At 41.4% G+C, this 19,839-nt stretch overlaps 1 protein-coding gene across 19 annotated transcripts in view; it reads right to left on the reverse strand.

The window, feature by feature from the left end:
• Positions 1-19,839, reverse strand: part of MAST4 (microtubule associated serine/threonine kinase family member 4) — a 197,412-nt gene that overhangs the window by 68,380 nt on the left and 109,193 nt on the right. The window contains exon 1 of one of the 19 annotated variants that reach the window (XM_077936327.1): positions 12,595-12,613. The exons of the other annotated variants lie outside the window; for them this stretch is intronic. The gene's annotated coding sequence lies outside the window, so the exon portion shown is untranslated. Of the gene's footprint in view, positions 1-12,594; positions 12,614-19,839 lie in introns of those variants that run through there. 19 annotated transcript variants of the gene reach the window in all.

Here is a 19,839-nt window from a genome sequence, read left to right on the forward strand (position 1 = left end):
GGCTACCTCTGGCAAGATATGGTATGTGTCCACTTTGTTTACACTAGATAAGTTTACATTATATTCAACATGATGTGAAAGTTGACTTCAGATTTATTTGCTTTGCTAAGCACAGATTCCAGAGTGCCAACTCTGTTTATGGTACAGCAGCCTAAGGTGCAGATGATGATGATGATGATGATGATGATGATGATGATGATGATATTTATACCCCACCACTCTGGGTGGCTTCCAACACAATATTAAAATAACGCATCAAACGTTAAAAGCTTCCCTAAACAGGGCTGCCTTCAGATGTCCTCTAAAAGTCTGGTAGTTGTTGTTGTTTTTGACATCTGGTGGGAGGGCATTCCACAGGGCAGGTGCCACTACCGAGAAGGCCCTCTGCCTGGTTCTCTGTAACTTGGCTTCTCACAGTGAGGGAACCGCCAGAAGGCCCTCAGCACTGGACCTCAGTGTCCGGGTAGAACGATGGGGGTGGAGACACTCCTTCAGATCATCTGTTCAACATAGGCTATGAGAGTGACAAAGGACACAGCAATTTTTTTGGAACAAAGCCTCTATAAATCTATTGGCAAAAATTATGCCAACATGTTTGCACCTTTTAAAACTATTTTACTTCAGCATCCTTATTAACTTCAGACAAAAAGGCTTTTCATCTATAAAACAATCTTGAAGCCAATAGCAGTTAAAGCTATTACAAGTTATAAAAGATTAGCTTAAGTACTACTAGTTAAAGCCATTTGCTTAGATCAGTGTTTCCCAACCGGTGTTCCGCGGCACACTAGTGTGCCGCGAGACCTTGCCTGGTGTGCCGTGGGAGGGAGGCGGGCGAGTCGGGCGGCGAGAGGCGGGGCGGCGGCGGCGAGGATCCGCGTCGAGCCGGGGGCGGCTCCGCGGTGGCGGTGCCGAGGTTTCTCTCTCCATTCTCCCCTCACACACACACACAGGAAATAACACAGGATCAGCTGACAGGACCCGGCCAATGGGGCGGCGGCGGGGCAGCGCGCGCAAAAGGGAGAAGCGCGAGACAGCGGACGAGGAGGAGGCCGGCATGTCCGGGCAGCAGCAGCAACAACAGCAGCAGCAACTCCCGGCGACGGCTCCTCAAGCCCCGGGCAACCCTACTCCCTCACCGGCCTCGGCCGCCCTCCTGCTCCACCCGCCGCCGCCTCCCCCACCGCCGCCGGCCACCTCGGCCCCGCCGCCGCCCCCTCCTCCGCCCGCTATCGCCGCCACCACCACAACAGCCGCCGCCGCCTCAGCTGGGCCCATGCCTGCCGGGAGCGGCGGCGGCAGCAGCAGCAGCAGCGCCCCGGCGCCCTTCCCTCACGGCGGCGACCCGGCCCTGAACGAGCAGGAGAAGGAGCTCAAGCGGCGCCTCAAGCGGCTCTACCCGGCCGTGGACGAGCAGGAGGAGGAGTTGGAGGAGTCCCTCAGTCCCTCGCTTTGCTGCCTTCTCCCCCCCCACCACCCCCAAAGCTTGGAGGTTCCCCGGCAAGGGGGAGGGAAAAAAATTGAAACTTACACTTTCGTGCGTCCCTCCCGGCGTGACGCTGCGCGCTGACGTCACGGGGCTGTAATGGTGGTGTGCCTCGAGATTTTTTTCATCAATCAAGTGTGCCTTTGCCCAAAAAAGGTTGGGAAACACTGGCTTAGATCAAACCTATGGTTACTTGTTATGAAAACACACCTTGGTGTACCTCAAAATCATGTGCTTCACTTTGCCCTCTCCATATGCAAGGAGATTGAAACATACTGGTTTCACTTTTTCATAAAGCACAATTTCCTCCTACACCAAAACTCTAGGAACTTTGCTTTGGTCTAACTAAAGCTAGATAAACATAGGAAGAGCAAACCACATTTTGATAGCCTGTTTTACAAACACAAACAATATATATAATTCTAAAGTTTAAATTGGAGAGAGGTGAAGACATACTTTGCCTGGGTACAATTTGGTTTAGGACTGGCTCTGCTATTTGTCATCAAGCTCCTGACTGTGAGAGAAGGGTTAAATCTTCCTTTTCCATGCCTTACACACATGCACAATGAAATAAAATTATATAGGAAGTCAGACTATCAGCACAGTAAATTGTTCCTGAGCCCTGCCTTAGTCTGCATCGTATTTTTAGTTTATTATCCATGTAATGCAAATATACACAAGATGAAAAAACACATAAATGTTAAAATTTAACTCCAATGGGGCATGAATGTTTAGTACCATATTCTTGTTACGCAAGGATTTACAAAGCATGGTTGGTTTCATAACTACGTTGCTACTTTCAGCAAACTTAATTTCACAGTACACAAATATTTTGCCTCGCCTCTGTCTTTAAGGGCAAAAACTGAGCATTTTTTTTAACAGCTTAAATTTATGCCAGAGCTTTGTTTTCAGTTCCAGGGCTATATCCAAAAATGTGTGAAGAAACCTGTATCTTTGTATCTGCAGGGTGCATTTGATATATTGAGGAGAAAAGCATTAATGGCTATTTTTGTGACGTATTAAGTGGCAGTTTGTTTCAAAAGAAATAACTGACCATGCTGATAATTGGGAACACAGGTTGAGAGCTGAAATGTGCATGTTAAACTGATTCAGCCCATGAAGCTAACAGGGCAGAGCCCAGAGGGCAGGCCCATGCAGGGCTTGTCTTAGGCCTGGGGCAAGAGTCTTGTCCATGAGACGCAGCACCTAATCTGACCTAACGCTACATGCTAGTACAGTGGACGCTTGGATTGTGAATGTGATCCATGCGGGATGAACATTTGCAGCGTTTGCAACCCGCAGCGTCTGCGCATGCGCAAAGTGTACTTCCGGTACTTCCGGGTTTCAGCGCATCCGTAACCCGAAAAAATGCAACCTGAAGCATCTGTAACCCAAGGTATGACTAAACAAAACAAATTCCTTCCAGTAGCACCTTAAAGACCAACTAAGTTAGTTCTTGGTATGAGCTTTCGTGTGCATGCACACTTCTTCAGATACAGGTATGCACATGAAAGCTCATACCAAGAACTAACTTAGTTGGTCTTTAAGGTGCTACTCCAAGGTATGACTGTACGCAGTAACACAGGTCCAGATTTTACTACTGAAGCCTTGCAATGCAGATGGACAGGCACGGCCATTTCGCCCATTAAGTCCCCAGTTGTCCCGGGACATTCTTAGCATGACAGTGCAAGTCCAGCAGGCCCCTGGCACCCCCTCCCCCAGCTTAGCCTTCCAATGCCCAGGACAAGTATACCCAGCTGCTCCCCACTCCTGTATGGGCCTGCCAGAGGGCATTTCTTCTTTTTCTGGGATCCCTTTGGGGGTGAGGGAGAGAGAGAGAGAGAGAGACATCCTTTCCATCACCCTTGAAAGTTCCTACTGGACTTTTCCTCTATGAGGATCCCCAAGTCCCTTCAGTCTGTTTATCTCCCAGTTGCTTCCTCATCTGTCCTCTGCTTGCCTGCCAAGCTATACTGCCTCTTTGCCTTATGGCCTACGTGCCTGGCTTTTAAAAAGCTTACTCACTTGTCTCACACACGAGGGTAATATTCTGAACAGGGTTATTTTAGAAGTGCCATGTGCTCATGAAACGTAGTTTGACCCTGGTGGTGCCTGCCATATTTTCAAGGTGGCTGGGTTCTCTGTGCCTATATGCCACTTTGATTAGTTGCAATTAAAATAATAGTAATAGCCCAAGATTCCCAATCTGCAGTCTTAAACAAATCTTAAAATATTTATAAAGCACACATGAAAATATCAGAAATAAAGCAAAGAATGGTGCAAAATACTGCAACAGTAATATAGAAATATATATTAAATTCTTTATTCAACAGCTATGTGCTTCACATTTAGATCTCAACTGAGCAGAAACACCGTATGACACAAGCATTACCCCCAAGAGAATTTATAGCATGGCAGGGTTTTCAGGTCTCTGGTTATTGTTTAGTTAACATCTAGTTGGCTGAATCAACATTTATTGAAATGTAAAAACTTCATGAGCTAAGAAGTTAGAACAGATGAAGGCAGGCAATGGCTATATTATTCTGTACACTGCAAAGTTTCGATGATCCAACTTATTATTACTTTATATATTTATTAACAAGAGTGCATACTGTTTTCACAATGCAGCCACCCCACCCTTCCTGGTGACTTTTGGGGCTCCGTGGGGACTTTTTCCTTAGCCTGATACTCTCACCGTGGACCCTCGGCAGCTAGGTGGTCTTCGTCGCAGGGAGGCTGAAGCTGCAAAATCTTGCACTGAACAGGCAGGTGGGAATGGATGGCCTCCCAAGGACCCTTCAAACTGTGCAAGGAAGGAAGAGGTGGCAGTTGCCCAAGGGCCTGTGGCTTTGTGCCTGGCTGTGCTTTGCTGGTAGAGTGTTTTTCCTTCACTTTCTAAATCTCATTCATTGCATCAACGACCCAAGTTGCAGAACAAGTTCGAGTCAAGTTCAATCAGGGGTAGGTAACCTAAGACCCCGGGGCCGGATGCGGCCCAATCACCTTCTCAATCCGGCCCGCGGACGGTCCAGGAATCAGCCTGTTTTCACATGAGTAGAATGTGTCCTTTTATTTAAAATGAATCTCTGGGTTATTTGTGGGGCCTGCCTGGTGTTTTTACATAGTAGAATGTGTGCATTTATTTAAGATGCATCTCTGGGTTGTTTGTGGGGCATAGGAGTTCATTCATTTCCCCCCAAAAAATATAGTCCGACCCACCACATGGTTTGAGGGATGGTGGACCGGCACACAGCTGAAAAAGGTTGCTGACCCCTGAGTTAAATGATGCTGAGAGCACCGTTTCAGTGGAATTCACTCTCACCATTCCTCACTGCAGCATGGCAATGCTAATTGGCCTTTCGATCAAAGTGAAGATGATCAGATCCCTCCCTAAAAGGTTTAAGGTGGATGTCCACATAACCGCTGGAACACATGCCTCAGAGCATGCAGTAAACAAGCAACTGACTGACAAAGAGAGAGTGGCGGCTGCCTTGGAAAACAACCACCTGTTGGAAATGGTGAATCAGTGTTTACGTAGTTTACTTTGGGAGTTGGGAAAGATACCCAAATTGCTTGTTCCTGGCATCAATTGGACATATTTCCCTAGCAAATTCTAATATTTATTCTTCTTTCTGTATCTTTTGTCTTGATTTCATGCTGGAGAAATCAAGCAAACCAAAACAATAATTCCATGCTGAATCGCAAGACTAGGACAAGTTATCCCAAAGAAGCATGATTTTAATTACAGCAGTCAGTTCCTTAGCAGTTTCCATCTCTAGGCTTTCAATATTTACTGTATGTTAATCCTTTATTTGCAAATACGGAAAAATCTGTCCCTAAAGAGGTATTAAGCCTTGCATACATAGCTCCCCTTCTCCTCTGCAATTGTCAACACATGCCATGGAGCACATCATCTACAGCATCCACAATTATAGGTTTACATTTTGCTGCATAGTTTCCAAAGATGTTGTGATTCATAACAGTCTCTAAGTTGCAATGCTGTGTCAGCTTTCAGGCAACAATCGCCTTATTTTATACAAGCTCATTTCATATTTCTCACAGGTACCTCACATAAGCCTATTTGGACATTTCTTCATAGTTTAGAACCCTCTGTGAGTTTGAGGGCAAAGTTTGAAGTGGGGAGCAACTTCTATCTGATTCCACGGAGACTCCATGCCTGATTTAAAATCCTGGCTGTGCAGGGTTCTAAATTGCGCAGGGAACGGCCACACAAGAAGAGGGCACTCCCCACTCAGTGCTCCATCATGAAACTCATGAAGGGCTGTACAGGGAGTGTACACTGTACAGGTGATGTGCTCGAGAGAGCAGAGTTTGACTGTGCACCCCCACTTCTCGCTTGTTTGCTCATCTTTAAGTATTCAGCAAAGTAGGTTGGCATGTTTTGATTTTTGAAAATGGGTTTTAAAAAAGAAAACAAAAAAATGCAGCAACAAGACAAACTGATTAGAGGGAGAATTGAAGAGAGAGCTCCAAAGGCATTGCTGAGATTGCTCTATTAGCAGAGGAGAAAATGACATGCAGTACAAAAATTTGCATTCCACTATATATTCTTAAAATGGAACAAAACACAATTTGTCAGCAAATAACTAAATTTCTGTAACATGCTTTTAAAATCCCACAAGCTACTTTTCATTGTACCCTCTATTAATGCATCTTATTGAAAGTTTACATTTACAATTTCATCAAAATGCTGCACTGGTCCATTAAATTTAAATTACTAGCGTAATATTGATTAATTTTTATACTGACGAACACTGAGAGTTCTACCTCCCCAAAGTCACGCATCTTGTCACACTGACAGAATTAACCTTAATTATTTCAAAGCAAAAGACCTAGCATCACAGCACATATGCAAATCTAAACAGTTAGGGAACTGCCCTTTGATTCAAATGTTACCTTTCAAGCTAGATAAGGCCCAAGTGAGGAACATATGAAAAATTAGTGCAGTCAAATTTTAATGATGTGGAAATAATCCTGAAACATCTTATGAGCACTTAAATCTGCCACCAAGTACCTGCTTTGCACATTAACACATTTCCACTTTTGGACAGGAAGGGGGGGATTTGATTGCAAAGAAGAGGTCTATGGAATGGGTTATATGCATAAACAAAGGAAACAAACTTTTTAAAAAGCTTTCCTCATATCCCATCATAAATTTAACCTATTTTTGTTTGTAACATTATTAGAAGGGTTTCTAGAAGACTGTGGCTTATGCTGCTCCTGTACAGTTTTTTGTGTTGTCATTTTGTATTATGTCAACATGACATTTCAGTGAGAATGATACATTTCCTTGGATTTTTAAATATCCTGTTACATAATCTGGAGTACTGCTTGATATAGACTTCAGCTGAATATGTGACTAGTAAAATATATGGTGTTATATGATTAGCTGCTATATAAGCCAATTTACTATGTGACAGGGTACACTTGACAGAATTAGGCAACCAGCCAATTTTGTACATTGATGCCTTTATGAATAGACAGTTTTCAACAGTATTTCCACCACACACCTCCTTGAGTCGTTATCATATTCTTATACTTTCTATGGATCCATTAAATGACATCCAGCTTCTGCTCTTAGGAGGTGGCCAAAACAGTCCAAAGCTAAAGTTATTTATTCTAAAATATTTATTAAGGCCATTTTAACAAAAGGAAGCTAAATGGTTAATAATTAATAGCCTAGGAACATTTATTGTCACAAAGAGGGTTTTAACAGTTCACTGTTTCTCAGCCCATTCAATTTATTTAGTATATTTCTAGGCTGTTCATTGGTAAAATTATTCGGATGCTTCAGAAAATATCAACAGCATACAATAATACTATCATATTCAATTCACTGCCTCTACTGATATTACCAATTATGGTCAAATCTTATCATTTTTATGGTGGGAACAGCTGGCTGTTAGCAGCTGGAGTATGCACAAACTTATCTATTAAGAAAGAATACTTTCATCTTGATATTAAAGAACCTTATCAGGCCGTTCTATATCTTGATAGAAACCAGATTAGACACTTATAGCAGAACAAGAATATGTTGCTATAAGATTATATAATCTACTATGATTTCCAAGTTGGGCTACAGAGTGAGATTTAAGAATTTTATTGTCTGAGCATCTTGATGGTATCAAACAATTTAGCTTGGGTGTATATTCTTTTATATCTGTGCTTTATAGTGAACTAACAGGAAAAGACAAAACATGGAAGATTATTTGTAATTAATAAATGTATTTATTTATGGAATAAATGTATAGACCAACCTCATCCCTGAACATAAAGACTGGGTGGTAGCATGGGGAGCAAGAGATCTTAAAGATAACATGGTCCTAAGTTGTTCATGGTTTATAAACAATAAGTAAGCATTAAACTTAGCCCAATAGTGTATAGGCAGAAAAGGCCAACTCTTTCAGCAATAGTGATATACTCTGACAAAAGGTCATCATGCAAAGGAACCAACTGCTGCATTTAGCACTGTCTGTAGTTTCTGGAAAGAAACATCCCCAACACAGTGTGTGTTGCAAGCAATCTGATGTTTATTACTAAGACATGCACCACTGTGGTCAAGTTATCCTTTTCCTGGAAAGTCCAGAGCTGATATACCAGCTAAAGCTGGCAGAAGATGCAGACACCTGGTCCTCCAGCAACAAAGCTGAATCTAGGAGCACACACTGTTCTGTTAAGAGTAAAAGCAACCCAATCCAGAACATGTAACTGACCAGCTCCCAGATGTGAGAACCAACCATCCAAATAGTTTCTGACTCAGACGTTACAGAAAAAGAGAGCTGTGTGTCATCAGTGTGTCAATGACATCAAGCCAGAAATCACCTAATGCTCTATCCCAGTAGCTTCATACAGCTATTAAATAGCACCGGAGATAATTGATAGCCCTGCAACATCCACAGCATGATTGCCAAGGGTCCAAAAGGCTGTTCCCCAGTGCTACAGGTTGGGGAAAACTTTCCACAAAAACTTCCTGTTTATTTTGAGGACCTGCCCTTGCAATTATATTCCAAGGCAATATATTTATATGTCACCCTATCATTCTCCTAAACAGAAACAGTTTTGAAAGCTCGGTTACTTTTACATCTTGATACAAGAGTCTTTTTCTTTGGATCTCTCAATTATTTCTATCCCATGTAAACACCACACTTTGGCTTTATAATTTGCCATTATTTTTAGGGTGTAAAGTAGGCAAATACTTATGAGTCCTAAATGAACAAACCAGTGAAATCCAATCAACAAAAGCCAGTTCCTGGAAACTTGCCCATCACCAAGGAAAACATGGATTCATCTTCCCTGTGACCCAATAAAAATATTATGTTTTATGCATAGGCTCTCTCTTATGTATTCTCTTTGTTCATAAATGTTTGCAATAAGTTATATATGGAAAGGTGTTGATGTCTTCCCCAATTACAACATTTATTTCATTTCCCCTCTTAAATCAAACATTTAAAATAGTATTATGTAGGAAGAAAAATCAAACTTTAATTAGAGCTGCTAAGAACAGTCTGAAATGCGCTGCTCAGGAAAAGAAACATATGTGACTGCAACTAAGATTACTTAATATAGACAAGTAACAAATCCTATTGAAGTGTAAAGCAGGGGTACAAAAAGGATGTCACAATAACAAAGGGTGTGACATATTAATGTTGGTTGAAACACACAAGGCACAAATAAGGCCATCTCTTAACATTATGTCCAAAATAAATTGAATCTTCATTCAAACGTTGTTTCTTTTTACTGAGAATTTATCAAACTGAAATGTATCAGGTAACAATGAGTTAGGGTTCACACAGGTGACAGGATCTGAGTTCAACCATACCATTCGCATGAGAAAAATTATATCTGACCTGGTGCTGTGTGAAATCCCAACATTTAATTTTGGTTCAATTAAATTGCAAAAACCTTCTCATCCCCAACACTGTTTCAAGAATCTAACAATGGAAATAGAATGATACAGTTAAGGAATGATGCAATTAAGGATCCCTATAACATCTTTGCTGTCAGAATTCACCAGAGCTGAAGCATTTTCAGGCTTCCACCCACACGCTTTCATAACAGCCATATACTGCATCTGCTTTGTTTTGTTCCTTTTAAAAGGATAGCTTAAGTTATTAAGATATGAAACAATCTGACTGGTATCTGATTGGGTAGATGGGATGGAGGGAATAGGACTGTAAAAACTTCCTTTCATTAAAAACAAAGTTAAATGCAAATGCAAAACCAAATGTCCCATACAGTGGTGCCCCGCAAGACGAATGCCTCGCAAGACTAAAACCTCGCTAGACGAAAGGGTTTTCCGTTTTTTGAGTCGTTCCGCAAGACGAATTTCCCTATGGGCTTGCTTCGCAAGACGAAATGTCTTGCGAGTTCTTGCGAGTTTGTTTCCTTTTTCTTAAAGCCGCTAAGCCGTTAATACCCACTAAGCCGCTAAGCCGTTAATAGCCGCTAAGCCGCTAATAGCCGTGCTTCGCAAGACGAAAAAACCGCAAGACGAAGAGACTCGCGGAACGGATTAATTTCGTCTTGCGAGGCACCACTGTACTGCAGTTGTCCTGTGCCATATACTGTACAGTGGTACCTCAGATTAAGAGCTTAATTCGTTCTGGAGGTCCGTTCTTAAACCGGAAACTGTTCTTAACCTGAGGTACCACTTTAGCTAATGGGGCCTCCCGCTGGCGCCACTGCGCAATTTCTGTTCTCATCCTGAAGAAGTTCTTAACCCGAGGTACTATTTCTGGATTAGCTGAAGCTTCTGTAACCTGAAGCATCTGTAACCCGAGGCACCACTTCACACCAATCTATCTTAGGTATATACTGAGAAAATTCCTGCATGCAAGTAATTACTGTCCCTAATTGAAATAGTAGCACAACACCTTATAAGTTCAAGGAGCTCCTTCTACATATTTAGTAGGCTCCTTGGCATAGGCTGTGTTTACACAATTACCATTCTTCTCCTGACCGTTTTTTAAACATTCACGGGCCATTGTGTTTTTCTGCTGTCTTGTGAACTGCAGTATCAAATATAGCAATCCTTTTGTTTACTTTTCATGATCACTTATCATGAAGAAAAGAGATGAGTTAAGGTTCCTTGTTCTTGCTAGGGATTCTTTCCAGACACTCTACTCACTTCAAGCTTTGAGTCATACTTTGTGTACACAAGCCACAGGATAACCGAGTTCAGAGACTGTTAACCTAGAGAAATTTGGTAAACAGCAGCTTTCCTGATGTATCTTTCACAACTTTTGCCATACAGAATGACAAATTCATTCAAATGTTTTATTTTAATATATATTTTGGTCAGCATTTTTACAATCAAGAATTTTCCACCTAAACACTCTATTAATTTTATCCAACACAGTGTTTAGCAACTGTTAGACATAGTGTTTACTCTAATTTAACAACATCCATGAGGGAAAATATGACTGTAAACCATGCTCAAGGAGCAGTTCAAAGCACAACACAAGGACAACAACCCAGTTCATGGTATCAACTGATGTGTTCTGTGTCTTGTGATAACGCGGTTAATGGAACTTTTTTTGTTTCGGCATTGCATGTCACTCACCGCTCTCGTTACTCCCCCTGTTATGTATTAAACCTTAGAAGTATATTAACTGCCACACAGCTTGCCATGACAATGCATAACCTAGCCTAAACATCCGGTCTCACAAAATTGTGTGAAAACTGTCTGGGTTTTCTTGCAGAATGATATCCTGACACTTCTTTCTTGGAAAAGGAGCAATATTAGCAAGAGATCAAAGGGTTGTGTTTTTCTTTTCATTTCATTATAGCAACAGTGAAAACATGGTATGTTGAAAACTCTCTGGAGCATGGGGATGGCACAGAGGGAAAGGGTGAGGGGGAAGTCCCATTGTGCTATTTTGTTGTATATTGCCCACAGATAGAAAATGGCAGTTAAGTTGGTTCTAAATGAACCTTTTCCTGTTACTAAAAGGACTCTGATGTTCATATTATACCAACCTTTAAAAAAAAAAAAAAACCACATGAATGTTCATATAACTTCTTGGTTTTTTAATTCAAGCCAGTATGTAATGTTGCAACTTTTTTTCTAGCAGACCTTAAACTACTTTCCTTTAAAGAAGACTTCAAATTCATAATGGTGGGGTCCTAGCTCTTTAATAGTTGCTTAACACAAATTTAATGGTAAGGGCATTTGTCAATTAACATAAGAAGTTTCACAGCTTGAATATCTGCTTGCCACCAACCCTAGCAACAAAAAACGCTGGAGAGAGAAAAGAACAAAAAAACTTCTACCACACAGGCCTCTCCCAGTTTTCTAGTTTACTGAAGCTACCTGATTTAGTACAGATGACTAGTACTCTTAAGTCCTCTGCTGAATGTACAAATAGGAAATAGAAGATGGTATAAATGGAAAAATTCAGTTCATCTCTGAAACTACCTCACAGATTATATGACAAGACAATTACATCATGCTATGCTCATTTTAACATGAGGAAGTAGCAGGGGAAAAGCAGTGAGTAATCCTGCCTGAAGTCAGAAGAAACTTTTGTAAAAACTCTCCTGCTTTCTACATGTCCCTTCTTGTGCCCTCAGCAAAGGAAGGCATGGCCTATTCATTAATAATCTTTGGGTGGCACAGCACCAGTCATGTGCTTTGGCATAAGCCTTCTAAGTGAAAACCAGACAGCCACAAAACTTGCTTAACTACTTTTCCTTCTCTTTCAAGCAGCAAGTGCTTATGGCATCAAAATTATATGCGAGAAATTATGTTACTAATGTCGTTTTATTTAAGTTGAAAAATAAAAAGCTGCAGAATCAGAGACATGGTCACAAAGGTTTCTTTAAAAAGTTGAAACACCATATTTAGATAGATGAGAAAGAAACAGAACTCTGTGATGCTCATTTGCTTTCCATTGGACAACATATGGTACTCCTAATCAACATTAAAAATAATCATTATCTATAATGTTGGACTTTACTCCAAACGAAACGGGTGTTTCTGAAGTAGGTAGATTCCTTTTGATACGAAGTTTCTAATGTGCCAAAAATACTCGGTAGAAAACATTTCTCTAGGAGACAACCTTATACTAGATGAAACACCCTTTACTCACTGTTACGCAGTTTAAATGCAGGCTTCTTCATTGCAAAACAGATATTGGGAGGAATAAGGCATTAGGAAACAAAGTAAAAGGAAGAAGCATGACTCCAGCTCATAAGGTTATGAGTCACCAAACTGACTTTACTACAAAAACATTTAAATATAGTCGTCATTGTTTGGAGAGAAGAGTTAAGACCTATTGCACACCAAGCACGGGGGAGGCAGGCAAGTGTGAGCAAGAACCAAACAAAGGCAGGATATGGGCGAAAAACGAGGCCACAGCTTTATTGGTTACCAGCACTGTGGGGTTTGGGCATGGCATGGGGCAAGGATCCATTCTTCCAGGCAGTCCACCAGCTGGCCCAATCTCTCATCCAGCCTGCCTCCTTGGGCAACCTGACGAAATTCCAGCAGGTGGTTTTCCACCACACAGTGGATCAGTTTCAACCATAGATAAAGTTGCTTCCCAGCCCTATCAACCAACAGCTGTTTGATACCCCTCCCCCAATGTATTTCACTGAGAGTAGGTGGGTCAGTTGGTGGTGGCTTCAGAAGCTTCAGGGCTGCTGCAGTCCCAGGTTTTATAGCCCAGGTGCACATAAAGGCCAGCACAGGCTTCACCCTGGTCCACACCCAGATCCCAGATCTGGCTGCAGGGCTCACCAGTCTGGCTATGGATTAGAATCAGGTCTATGCCCTTGTTTGCTTCTTCAGTACTGCTTTGCTTCTATTTCTAGCTCAGTAACAGTAGAAGACAAGCCACCCCCAGGTATGAGCTGTATACATAGTTTATTGCACACTAAGAACTGCAGAGTCATAATTTCGACCTCAAGCTTGTGACATGTTTGCCAAATATGGTGGCCACCACTATTTTAAGAATGGGAAGTAATAAGAAATTGATCTGTGTTTTATACTCAACATACTTTTTGACATGCTCATGGAAACTCATGCTCATTCAAACAACTGCTTTAGTATTACTGTACAGCCTAGTACTACTTTGCATAAATACTTTTTTTTTTAATTCAGACTTCTTAGTGTTTAAAATCCATTTAGCTTACTTGCTAAAAAGTATGATTGACTCTTGGTGATCAGGTAGCCATTCCACCAGTACTAATAAGAACTAAGTTGTGTTATGTGATCCCCAGGACGTGCTCTATTGGGAGCTGGCTTCAGGCACTGGGCCATTATCAGACCAACTCTGTGTCACAAAGATGTATGCAAATGTGACATGAAGGCTGACAACATTAACCCCGCGATGTAGGAATCCCTTGCAGAAAACTGCAGTGCCTGAAAACAAGTTCTGTATTCAGAGCAGTGACCAAAGGAGGAATGACCACAGGAAAGAATGCAGAAAGAAGAAATGCATTGGAACACCTGCATCAGGACAACCTGACACCTTCATTTGCTCCAAGTGCAACAAAACATGTCTCTCCTGTATTGGTGTTTAAAGCCAGTGCAGGCATCACCCCAAAGGTGTATTCTTTCACTGTCTCTCAAGACAAACGGATGCCAACCAACCATAGATTCTCACATACCTTTTCTTTTCACATTTAGTTCCAAGCCCATGTGTGTTTACTTAGGTGTAAGCCTATGAATGGCCACTGAGGGGTAACTGTGGAACTTGCTTTAAGGTACTTGTACTGCAGTCTTGGGTAAAATTAACCAGTAAAGTGATTTTGTAGTACAGTAATCAATGTACATTGCAACATTTTAAACAACTGAGCATTTAGACACATGAACTAGTGAAAAGGGGAGTCATTTCTTTTAATTACAGAGGGTTAAATCCAACACTGCCTTCCATTCACACAATTTAGTATCCTCTCCTCCCCCTACAATCCCCTTCCCAGCCTTCCAGTACATGTTTTGGGTTTTTTTTGGGGGGGGGGATGCTGCAGTGGAGAAGTGAGGAAGTCCAAGTCCTTTTGCAGTAACAAGACATCTGTTCCCACTTGTGTGCAAACACAATTAGATACAACCTAGAATAATTAATTCAGAACTGTGTTGAAATGAATATGGATTATAAAATTTTAGGAATAATAGGCATTGGGGAAAAACTGTGTAGGGACAATTAAGGAAGAAAACGAACTATGGCATTTTTACTGACACCAGACCTGATGAAATAACACCTTCAGACAATAACAGCTAGTACGGATAAACTGCAGTACAGTTTGCTTTTTTGAACCTTCTCCAATGGGCAAATCAATATGGAAGTAATCTTAGTGTCCCAAACTTCTGAAACTTGTTTCTATCTATTGGGACCAGTGCCTATCTTCAAACTGCTACTATTCTACATCTGCTGTTTCTCTGCTGGATCATTTTCAACAGAATCACAAGTCTCTTTTCCCCTGATGATTAAGATTTCACCACAAGCTGTTTTGCCCTTCCGTTTTATTCAGGTTTGAAACAAAGTGTTCTACCACAGCAGGTCTAAGTAATCATAAAGGATGTGAATGTTAATTACACTCAATGGTTCTGAAAAGTAGTATCAATGAATACCAGCATCTGGAGCAGCTTGTAATTACTTAATCTGAAAATGTGAAGCTTGTGGTTTCTGAGAAAATGAATAATATTAGGAACTGGTGTACGGGAATAAACTTATTCCTTATCAAATCTTGATTTCCATTTCCATATATCCAAATTTGTTTAAAACAAATGTCCTGCTAATACAAATAATAGACTGACTTAAAGTGCAAACTGTTGTATGAAAGCAGAGGCCACACCTAAGAATTATTCTAGATGTGAGATTAAATCCACTTGATGAACACAGGCAAGTCAAGACTAGATTAACCATTGGTCTGATTGTACATGGAATAGCCTGGCATCTATTGTATTTTAATTTTTTTTAAGCCAACAAGTTAGGATATGTAATATACAAAAACAAAAAAGCTACAAATAAAGCCAACACCTTAAAGATTCATGAGGAAAGAAATTAACAATAAAGATAGAAGCAGAGTCTTTAACAATCACTCTAAAATCTCATATAAAACCTACAATCCCAAAAGGAACTCTTTGGCAAATAAACATGGGTTACTTCAAATATACTGAACAACCAAATTTGTCCTCAGTGATATACCAATGTTGTTAATAAACTCAGCTCTCATATAATCACAAAAAATGATGTTCTGCTTTTCAGACCAACTGCCAAACGCAACAACCCAACACAATTATATGGTGATGTCACAAAATAAACAAAAAGTAAATTATTTAAAGTTCTTAAAAGTTATACAAATCTGTGCAATTCCCCCCTCAAAACCCCCCCACCAAATTCACCACTTGAGAAATAATGTCCCCATTCACACTTAACATTAAGTCAAACCATGGCTTAGCATAACTGAGCAGATGCAACTGCCTTCAGTCTCAGTTCCTGCAGCTGCCATGCTACCTGGGGCTGAGCCATGGATTGACTATATGTTACAGCTCAACCAAGGTTTACATTTTTGTCTTTCTGAGCCGTAAGCTGTGCTACTTAGAGGTGCCAGAACTCACCAGGAACACCTCCCTTGTTCTCATATAATGGCAGTGGCACCCACCTGAGGGGTGCCGAAACTGAGTTCCAGTGAGTTCCGGCTGAAAAAAAGCTCTGGCCAAAATAAAGTTTGATTACAGCTTGTGCTTTATCTGCAGCAAGACAAACCACAAGCCAAGGTTCAAATGTATTGCTAAGCCAAACCATGGCTTAGCCACCAATAGCACAGCCACAGCCAGCCTTGGGGAGAACCACTGCAGCCAAGATCTTTACATCAGGAAGTCACACATTTGCATAAAATCATAGTTTGGCTTAGCAATATATGCAAAATGGATCAATGCACTACCATACCAAGGACAAAACTAACAAGTAAACAGAAAGCTTTTCATTGCTTGTTTGTTTATTAGTGACATTTTAAATGAAAAGTAATTCAAAGCAACTTACAAAAAACAGCACATGCATTTAAACAAGCATAAAACTAAAACAGAATAAAAACTAAAAACACATTCATATTTATGAAGTGGCAGGGCTAACATATCCCATCCGCTGAAGGAGGCCATTTCATATCAACAGTTTGCATGGCACACTTTAGAGACAGAAGGGAAAGGAAAGCACCCCAGTTTACTGATTCATCTGTAGTACAGTCACATGTGGTCTTCCCACAAACACTGCATTTGGTGTTCTTTTTATAGTCTCAAGCTCCAGTCCTGTATCTGGAAGAAGCATCACTCATGCCAAGCATCCATGACTCCATAGTATGTCAGCAATGTGGTGCCTCAAGGGCCTGGAAGAGGTAACTGTACCATTTGGGGCGGGGGAGCTTAGGTCCTATCAAGCTTTCTGAGGTCTGGGGTTCTGAATCTTCAAAGGGAAACAGCCCACTGGGCAGTGGAGGATCAGGACGTAGAAAAACAGTGCAAGGGGAAAGAACTATACTTAGCAAAGTAGAAAATAGGTGTGCATATGCCCAATGATTATTTTCACTGGCTGAGCCAATGGTGGATTATACAGAACCAATACAAAAATTAAATACTAAAGTTAGACTGGAACACAAAAGAAAATAATCTGTTGCTTATATGTGGCATGTGACATTAAAACACTGGATTCATAGCATACCCGGTTGCCATTTAACACTTCCAACTTTGTGTTTCCAAGCCAACCTGCTATGTGCCATAATGAAGCAGCCCTACTTGGGAAAGGCACACCCTTTTGGTCTCTAAGCACACTAATCAATTGTGGGCTCCCGTGCAGTGAAGTTGTGGGTGGATGAGCAGGCAGCAAATAATAACACAGAGCCGTGTGGATTAAAATTATGCCACAACTTTACTGATTACAGAAGTATAGGTTTAACATAAGCATTAGGCATGGATCCATTACTCAACCAGTCCACTTGCTGGCTGATATGCTGTCAGCCAACAGGTGGGGATTGGTTCACGATGTGACCTACTTCTAGTAGACCTGATTTGGCCACTGGCAGGGATACTATGGCCCATCAGCCCCTGAGCTGGGCTTCAGGACGAAAAGCACCACCTCCACAATCCCTTCCCTATCTCTCCCAACTAAGGATCCAGCCAAATGTCTCTCCCGCCATCAAAGGTTGTGACGATTGCTATGAGGTAGGCTAAAGCCACAAGCCAAAGCAAATTTTCTTGTGAGCAAAATTTCTCCCCAGCCCTGAAACCAGCAGTCCATAGCAAAGTCATTGGTCAGCAAACCCATTCCTGCAAAGAAGAGGTAAATTAAACAGGGGGTGGGAGGCTGAAAAAAAGCCCAGCGCAACTGGTTAGGCAAGCAAACAAGGCATGCCTTCTATAGGCCAGGAGCGGACCAAATGGAACAAAGTCTTCTGTCTGGTCTGCTCCATGGCTCAGCGCCCTCAGGACACCCAACTAGCTCCTTGAAGTCCCATCCAGCCCCCATTTTCCCACAACGAGCCTGAGACACTGGCCATTCCCCTCACCATGTCAGGCCACAAATGGCACTCCTCAAGTAAATCAGGAAAGATGATATTCTTTTTTCAAAACAAAAAAAAAATCCTTCCAGTAGCACCTTAAAGACCAACTAAGTTAGTTCTTGGTATGAGCTTTCATGTGCATGCACACTTCTTCAGATACACTGAAACAGAAGTTGCCAGATCCTTCTATATAGTGAGAAGGTGGGGAGGGGTATTACTCAGAAGGGTGGTGGGAATGGGTGATTGGCAGATAGCTGTGATGAGCCTGTTGACGACTCTTAACGACTGCAATAGGTCTTACAGGAAAAAGCAAGGGGTGAGAAGGTGAAAAATGGCTTTGTCATGTATAATGAGATAAGAATCCAATGTCTTTGTTCAGACCAGGTCTCTCCATGGTTTTAAGTTTGGTAATGAGTTGCAATTCAGCAGCTTCTCTTTCCAGTCTATTTCTGAAATTCCTTTGTAGTAAAACAGCTACTTTGAGATCTTGTATAGAATGTCCTGGGAGATTGAAGTGTTCTGGGAGATTGAAGTGTCCTGTGTATCTGAAGAAGTGTGCATGCACACGAAAGCTCATACCAAGAACTAACTTAGTTGGTCTTTAAGGTGCTACTGGAAGGAATTTTTTTTATTGGAAGAGTGTTATTACGATCATGACTGCTTCTGGGCTTCCCACAGATCGGCCATTCTGATAACAGAAAGCTGGACTAAGTAGACCCTGGTCTGAGTTCACCGCAGCTTTAGTTATGCTCATAAGAAGAGTTTAGCAATGTGTCCACATCCGTGCTAACTATGGTTCAGTTTAAACGGGGTAGCATTTAATTGACTCAAAAATGTCCACTGGTTCAAAATACAACAGCCAGATTCCTGCCTAGGGTTCCATTTATTGCTATTGTTATCTCTGCTTTATAACAGCTGTACTGGTTGCCAGTTGGTTTCTAGGCCTAATTCAAGGTGATCACATTCATGTTTAAGTCCCAAATGACTTAGTCCTCAAATATATGAAAGACCATCTTCATTATACACCTTTAGGTGCCAAGCAAAACTGTCCCTCTTTAACCAGGCCTTTGGCTGACTGATATCCAATGCCCTTTTAAAATGTGTTGGGGAGGGGGTGGGTACTGGTTGCTGTTTTTTATTATGTATTTTGTGTTTTTATATTGTAATTTTATGTTGTAACCGCCCTGAGACCTATGGGTATAAAGTGGTATACAAATTTAATAAATAATAATATTTATTTATCAGAACCACTCAGGTATTAAAATCAACAGAGTTTTTCCAGAGGTTTGGGATGTGTGTGTTAGGAGAGCGTATTCTCTGTGGCAGCCCTTACATTGTGGAATTCCCTACTGTGAAGGAGGGGTCTGGCACCTTCTTTACAGAGCCTCTATCCTATGTTGAAGGCATACCTCTTTACCCTGGCCTTTTGACACCTGATATACATTTTTAGGAACTACCCTAGTCCTGTGACTCTCTTGTTTTAAACTGTTTTGAATTTTAAATTGTTGTAACCCACTACGGGACCTTATGGTGAAGGGCAGGTAATAAAGTGATTTATTATTAATAATGATGATGATGATGATGTATCCATAAACAGATGCAGACTGTACCCAAAGTTTCCAAGAGTCAATAGACTATTTACACATCAGTAAACCATGAGTTACACTAGCCTAAGTACTAAAATGGGTCTTCTCTGTTGTGGTGCCCTGGATGTGGAATTACCTCTCTATGGATGTGCACCTGTCACCTTCACTGGTGGTCTTCTGGTCCCAGCTGAAGATCTATGGTTTCCCTTCAAACTTTGGAAGTTGTGCATTAACTGAATTCCAAAAGTGGAT

This window comes from Podarcis muralis, chromosome 11 (assembly GCF_964188315.1).
Source record: "Podarcis muralis chromosome 11, rPodMur119.hap1.1, whole genome shotgun sequence".
NCBI classification, from domain to species: Eukaryota; Metazoa; Chordata; class Lepidosauria; order Squamata; family Lacertidae; genus Podarcis; species Podarcis muralis.